The following is a 7100-nucleotide window of genomic DNA, read 5'->3' as shown; positions in this document are numbered from 1 at the left end:
TGATGGAGATCACGGTATGTCTCACTATCAGATAGAATAGAATATGAGGGGTCACACACAAAAGGAGCATGACTTGATCAATGGTTTGGATCATATTTGAATTATCAATCAAATTAATAGTTTTAATTTTAGAAACTGCTAATTTGTAAGCGTTACAGTTTTGACAGCAGCTAATTGTTAGTGCAAAGACTTAATTGCAAGTGTTATAATTTTTTAAAATTAATTAAATTATAAATTAAGTTTTAATTAATTTAAATCAGATTTAATTTAATATTAATTAGGTTCAATTATCCAAATCAAATTTGGATATCAAGCCTGATTGGATCAAGCTTGACAGCCTTTACGAATTCGGCTCGTTTCAGACTCAATTTGAATCTAATTGAGGTTCTATTTGGACCAGATGAACTATGACTCAGAGTGCTCAAGTTTTCCAAGACTCTCTCTCCAAAAATCATGCCAAAAAGAGAAGTGGAAAATTATTTTTCTTGTCCTTCTTTCTTCATGTGCGTGAAAGGAGAAGGTGTGCCAATAGTTGGTGCCTCACCTTATCTAGAAGTCTTTTTCATCTAAATTTTTTTATATTTGAATTTAATTCAAAATTAGATAGAAATCTCTCAGATTAGGTCATGAAAACATTTTTTTGTATGACAAAAAAATTGGAGAAATGTGGGACGTGTGCTTATGGTTAGAAGATATTTCTTTCTTGCAATGCAACCTTATCTCCACACCTTTCCAATTCTTGATTTAATTTCAGTACCTTAGATGAGATCTCTTGGGTGTGATGGAGAGGGTGTGCATGGGATAAGATGAGGAGTGTGATAAAAAATTAAAAAAAAAGGGGGCATGAAGAGTTTGTGATATGAAAAAGATGTGAAGTGCTACTTCTTTCTTTCTTACACACTCCAAAGCCCAACTTCCTTCTCCTTTCTTCTTTCATGTCCACATCCAAATCTGATAGAGATCATATCTAAGAAGAGAAAAGAGAGAGAAGAAGAGAAGAAGAAGGGTTCTTCTTCTCTTCATAGTGATCTGGTTTAGATCCCATCAAATCTGCGTGAAAGAGTCGCACAGTGATCTGCTTCTTCAAGATTTGAAAGAAGAGATCAAGATCCATGGATAAGGAGCAAGATCTGCAAGATGCTAGCACATCGATGATCTCGGTGCTCTGATCAAATAGCTCCATATGGATACCAGCAGAAGTCGGACATATGTACGGAAATGATCAGAACCCGAGACATCTGCAGGATTTGAGGTATGGAGATCTGATCTCTATTTTTTTTTACTAATGATTGTTTTTATTTTAGATTTTAGATCATGGGTACATGTTCATATCAAGATCTATGCTATGGTTTTTAGATCTAATCTGATATGTGAGTAAATTAGAATTATTTTAATTTATTTATTTTCACTACGTAGATGTCTAAAAAAAATTTTGAACTACACGTACGAAATCGTAAAGTTTACTAACAGTGGTATCAGAGCATAGGTTCTGATACAAACATAAAATTTTCTCATATCTGATATCTAGTTTGTAGAAATGAGATATGAAAGTTAGTTAGATGATCACATCATTCTGAAATAAGGTTGCTCTGGCATAACCCCTGTTATGCTGAACGATTGTCCTAGAACGATGTAGAACATCGATTAAGATTAGATATGATTTTTCTATATACTGTAATATGATTACAGGATTATTTTAGATTTGAAATTATTTCAAATCTAAAATAAATCATGTATTATTTAGATCTAAAATTGATTTAGATCTGAATATTTAATTAGAGTGTAATTTGGATCTAGTATATTTGTTGAAATTCTTTTTACATGTATAGATTTAATATTATTGTTCATATGTTTGACATGTGAAAGATAATTAGATCTGATTTTTAATTGATTACATATGTGATATATTACATTAAATTTTTAGTGATTTAATAATCAAATTGGGATAGTCACCATGGCTGTTTAGTCATAAGATGATGAAGGGATCAAAGTCTCTCTCTTGCCCATTCGATGGGTTCTCTTTTATGACGTGTAGGGATGCCGACTGTGATATTTTCTATATAGATGAACAGTGAATAAAAAATTTTAATTATTATATTTTTAATTTAAATCAGATTATGCATATATTTTTATATATTTTAGATCATTAAAATATTATATTTGATATATTGTTTGACACACGATCTAAAACTTAATTTCTATAAAATTCTAGATTCAAAATCCTAGGCTTTGTTTGCATGAGAGCATGAAACTGTGACTGGTATGCCTGTAAAGTTGACTCAATTTTCAATTGGATCGACTCGAGTACTTGGTGGGTTGACTCATTTTTTTTGGAGTCGACTCAAGACCCTGGTAGGTCAGCTCATTTGCTGATGAATTGACTCAATTATGTATTCTAGGTCTATAAATTTCTATTTATCTTAGTGTGTGCCGACTCACTGTGATAAATCGATTCGTGTACCAAGATGAATCGATTCAACTATGCAAACAATCATATTGTATGGGATGAATTATAAATGGTTTAGATTAAAAAATATTTTGAGATCTAAACCCAAATTCATGTACATAATGTACTTAATTAAGAATTAAGATTCAAAATTATAAGATCTAAAATTGCAAATTTAAGATCTAAATTTCAATGCATAAAATATGGACTTTGGGTATGGGTTGAACAAATTAGGTTTAGAGACTAAACTACAACTAGGGTCATTGATTAGATCAGGATAGAATCCTTTTCGATTTTGAACAGTTGATCAAATCTAATCAAGAGTTGATTGAGATTAGGTCAAAGGGGCTCAAAATTGAATTTAGTTATAGTTGGTCAAATTTATTCACATGTGATGTGAATTGATTAAGTCAAAATCGAATTTGGCTCAGCGGTTCAAGCCTGGGTCTATAAGTTAATTCAATTAATTCTAATCAATCAATTTAGTATCTCAGGTAAATATTAGATGGTGGTTATTTAATTGGTTCCGTTATCTAACCTGATCAATTCATTGGTGTCTAAAGAAAGCAATGGGGGGATCCCCACTCATCTTTACTTATCTGGCCGTCTTGGGAGATTATGTTTTGTATTAGATTACTTGTTGACCCGAGTTCACCTATACTGACTAGGTTGGTCAGACATAAAATGTGCTGATCTAAATCAGATTATCATTACATTAGATGTATGTGACTAATTAGAAGAGACCTGAACCCAAATCACCTCATTAAATATTAAGTCTACTGGTTGATAAATACTTAATTTAAGTCATTTAAAGCAGAAAATCATATTTAATTTATTTTATTTCTTAAGAATTTAATGTTTCTTTTTATGTTTTACAGGAAAGATGATCGTCAATACAAAGAGTCTGATTTGCAAATCAAAAAGACTCAAGTTTGAAGAAAATTAGACTTAAAATAAAATTTAAATAAAAGAAGGATGCATACGATATTATAGAAAATGAAGATACTATGCAAGGAATCCAAAAAGGATATAAGCATCATTGTAAAGAAACAAAAGTTTCTTTTTAGAATAAAAAAAAAGAAGGGAGTGTTCACATATGGTTCACGCGGCATGATGCGGGCGTGGGCGCGAGCGCGGGCGCAAGGCGGGTGCGGCACGGCAGGCGATGCGGGCGCGGGGTTTGTGGGGACAGACGAATAGATGGAAGGAAAAAAAATATATATTTAGAAATACTTCAAAAGAAAAAATTTATATTTTCTTTATCTGTTTATGATCTTTCTATCTCATCTATCCATTTTTTTAGTCCTTAGTATTTTCTTTAGTTCCACATCGGAAAATCATGTAAAACTCCTCCCTCCTAACACCTATAAAAAAGATTTTGTACTTTCATTGGAGGGAGAGCCCAGAAATTCTTCTAGAACCTTGCATAGAGGAATAGAAAGGAACCACTTCATGAGCAGCTAGGCTAGCAGTCTCGGGAGTGGAGAAGATATTTTGTAATGACATAGAGATGGTTTATTATTCTAAACTTTCTTGTATTTCTTTATATACAATAAAGATTATGCTTTTTATTTAAATTGTCATGAGTTCTTTATTTGCTCTCTTTCATATGCTTTTATTTATATTTTTTTGTTAAGATTAATATTAGAATAACTTTTACTTTTCGAAGACGCACCGTGATCTACGGATACGAGACGTACCGAGGAAAGAAGAGTTGTTTATCTAGTACTTTCTGGAGACATGCCGTGATCTACGGATACGGGGTGTGTCGAGGAAAGATAGGTATTTTTTTTAAGATTAATCGCATCTATTAGAAAAGACATACAACTCTTCTAGTGCAAATTAATTCAAAACTCTCAAGCTCTTTATTTTCTAATTACATCAATTTTAAGATAATTTATTTTCTAATTCAAAACAACGCTTCTTTCTTTTATTTTGCAATCTCAACTTAGCCCAAGGTCTCTGAGGATACGATCTCGACTCATCCTACCTACGTAGTGAGTAGAGTTATTTTTGGTGCTATCAACGACTACACATCAAATTTTGGCACCATTGCCGGGGACCTTGGCACGATTGAAGAAAAAAGAAAAAAAAAAGACCACTGATATTTCATAACACTTAACTAAAATAGCATAACCTCAAATATAAAAATTTCTAACTTGATTGGACACCTTGTTTCTTTGCATTGCATCTCCATAATTAATTTTAAGGACGCAACCCATTAACTAAGATAAGGTGGGATTTGATAACCCTTCCTTGGCCCACAAATCACTCCTTTCCATTTGCATAACCTAGACCTTAATCTAAAATTAATTAGATGTTGACCCTAAGGATTTGAGCTCATTAGGACAAGTGACCCTGAGAGTTGAACCGGGTTAGACTTGGTCAGCTAGCTGGTGTCTAGGCAAGTGGTTTGCGGGATGACTGGGCCCGAAGGAAGGTGGTTTTTAATTGGTTCCGTTCGCTGACCTGGCCAATCTAATTGGTGTCTAAGGAAAGCAACAGGGGGACTCCCACCAACCTTACACTTACTTGGCCAGTTGGTTGGTCAAGCTTCAACTTGGAGGGCTTGAAGGCTAACTATAGTTAGGAGCTGTCTAGAACTAGGGTAACTTTAGGATAGAGAGTCCACTACGTGCTAACTTGATTGTAATTAAAATCTAACCATAACTAATTCTTCTATTAGTTTTAAGACTTCTTAGGATCTCTTCTTTAGAACTCTTTTCTCTCTTCTCTTCTCCTCTTAATAAAAAAAATAATAATAATAATCCTTGACTAGGATAGTCCTACATAGACCTTTTAGTTGTATGTTAGGTCAACGATCACTAAAACCCGAATTACAACCATTAGACGAAGAATTAGAAAAGACTCTTAGGACTATTCAAGTTAGAAACATGGCTGCACCTGGTGAGGCTAATCCTCCACGCTCATTGAAGGAGTACTTTACTCCTTCCACATATACCTACTCTCCTTGTATTCAAGTGCCCCCTGTGGAGGCCACTCAATATGAAATTAAGTCCAGTATAATCCAAATGTTACCTTCATTTTATGGACTTAGTAATGAGGACCCTTATAAACATCTTGAAGAATTTCTTGAGATATGCTCAACTATCAAAATTCACAACTTCTCCGATGATGCTCTTAGGTTAAAATTATTTCCTTTCTCACTTAAGGACAAGCCAAATACTGGCTACATACTTTGGATTCCATGACTATATCAACCTGGACCAGTTGCAAGGAGAGTTTCTCAAGAAATATTTTCTCATAGGAAAAACTAATCAAATAAGGAAAGCCATAACTAGTTTTTCCCAATTAGATGGAGAAATGTTTCATGAAACATGGGAGAGATTAAAGGACCTTATTAGAAAATATCCCCACCATGCTGTACCCAAGTGGCAGTTAATCCAATATTTTTATGATGGACTATTTGAAAGACATCGATAAATGGTCGATGCATCATGCGGTGGGATATTCATGCTGAAAAGTGAGGATGAGGCATGGCAACTGTTTGAAATTTTAAGTGAAAATTCATTACATCATATGTCTGCCTCTATTAGAGATAAACCCATGTTAAACCCAAAGAGAGGTAGAATATATGAAGTAGAAAATGCCATAGATATCCATCATAAGGTAGATGAATTGTCCCAAAAGTTAGATCGATTATTAAGTATAGGACAGTCACCTTCTCCATCCTGTCAGATACAAGATATATGTGCATTGTGTTCGAGCCCCACTCATTGTGTGAATGATTGTCCGGTTGCACCACAGTTTCCTGAATATGTACAAGAACAAATCCATCAAGCCCAAACTACTCATAGACCAGGGAACAACCCCTATTCTAGTATGTACAATCCGGGATGGAGAAACCATCTGAATTTCTCATGGAAATCACAACCAGTGGTTCCTCTGGTGCAACAAAGATCAGGTTATCCGGATGTAACTTTTAGGCATCCATCCCAACCATAATACCAGAACCCTCCTCAACCCACTTCGAGTACTCATAGCTCGGCTTTCGAAGAAAAGGTACTGCAAGCACTTAAAGGACTAGAAATGAATACCCAACTCCTTCACTCCTATACGCAATCAATAGCAAAGCTAGAGATCCAGATAGGTCAGCTAGCAACAGCTTTCAGTAGGAGGGAAGAAGGCAAATTACCTAGTCAGCCTATTAATAACCCAAAAGGTCAGTACATGGTTGAAAGCTCCATTGGTCTTGAAACTTTTTTCGAACATGCCAAATCGATCATGACCCTTAGAAGTGGAAAAATCTTAAATCAACCTGAAGTAATCCAACAACAAGAGCAACCAATTCCAGCTACAACAGAAAAGAAGAAATCTGAAGAGAGGAAAGAACCTGTTAACCCAGCACCTGCACCTAAAGCTCCATTTCCCAATGTTTTAGAATCCTCTCTGCCTCTTGATAAGAAGGGTATAAAAATGAATGAAATGTTGGAACTGTTTAAATAGGTCCAGATAAACTTACCTCTCTCGATGCCATTAAGCAAGTTCCGACCTATGCTAAATTTCTAAAGGACCTATGTACACAGAAACAAAAATCAAAAGCACAAATACCAAGAAAAATCCACCTAACTGAGTAGGCCAGCTCAGTTTTCCAGCACATTACCCCACCCAAACAGAAAGATCCAGGTACCCC

The 7100-nt window shown here is 34.7% G+C and overlaps 1 non-coding gene across 1 annotated transcript; it reads right to left on the bottom strand.

Annotated features, from left to right (window-relative positions):
• Positions 1–5725: 5725 nt before the first annotated feature.
• LOC140857709 (small nucleolar RNA R71) lies at positions 5726–5831 on the bottom strand. Its single transcript, XR_012141201.1, has one exon. It is a non-coding gene; the product is annotated as a small nucleolar RNA R71 (small nucleolar RNA).
• Positions 5832–7100: the final 1269 nt, after the last annotated feature.

Source organism: Elaeis guineensis, chromosome 4 (assembly GCF_000442705.2).
Source record: "Elaeis guineensis isolate ETL-2024a chromosome 4, EG11, whole genome shotgun sequence".
NCBI lineage: Eukaryota > Viridiplantae > Streptophyta > Magnoliopsida > Arecales > Arecaceae > Elaeis > Elaeis guineensis.
Note: the sequence above shows the minus strand (reverse complement) of the source record. Positions and strands in the feature narration are given on the sequence as shown.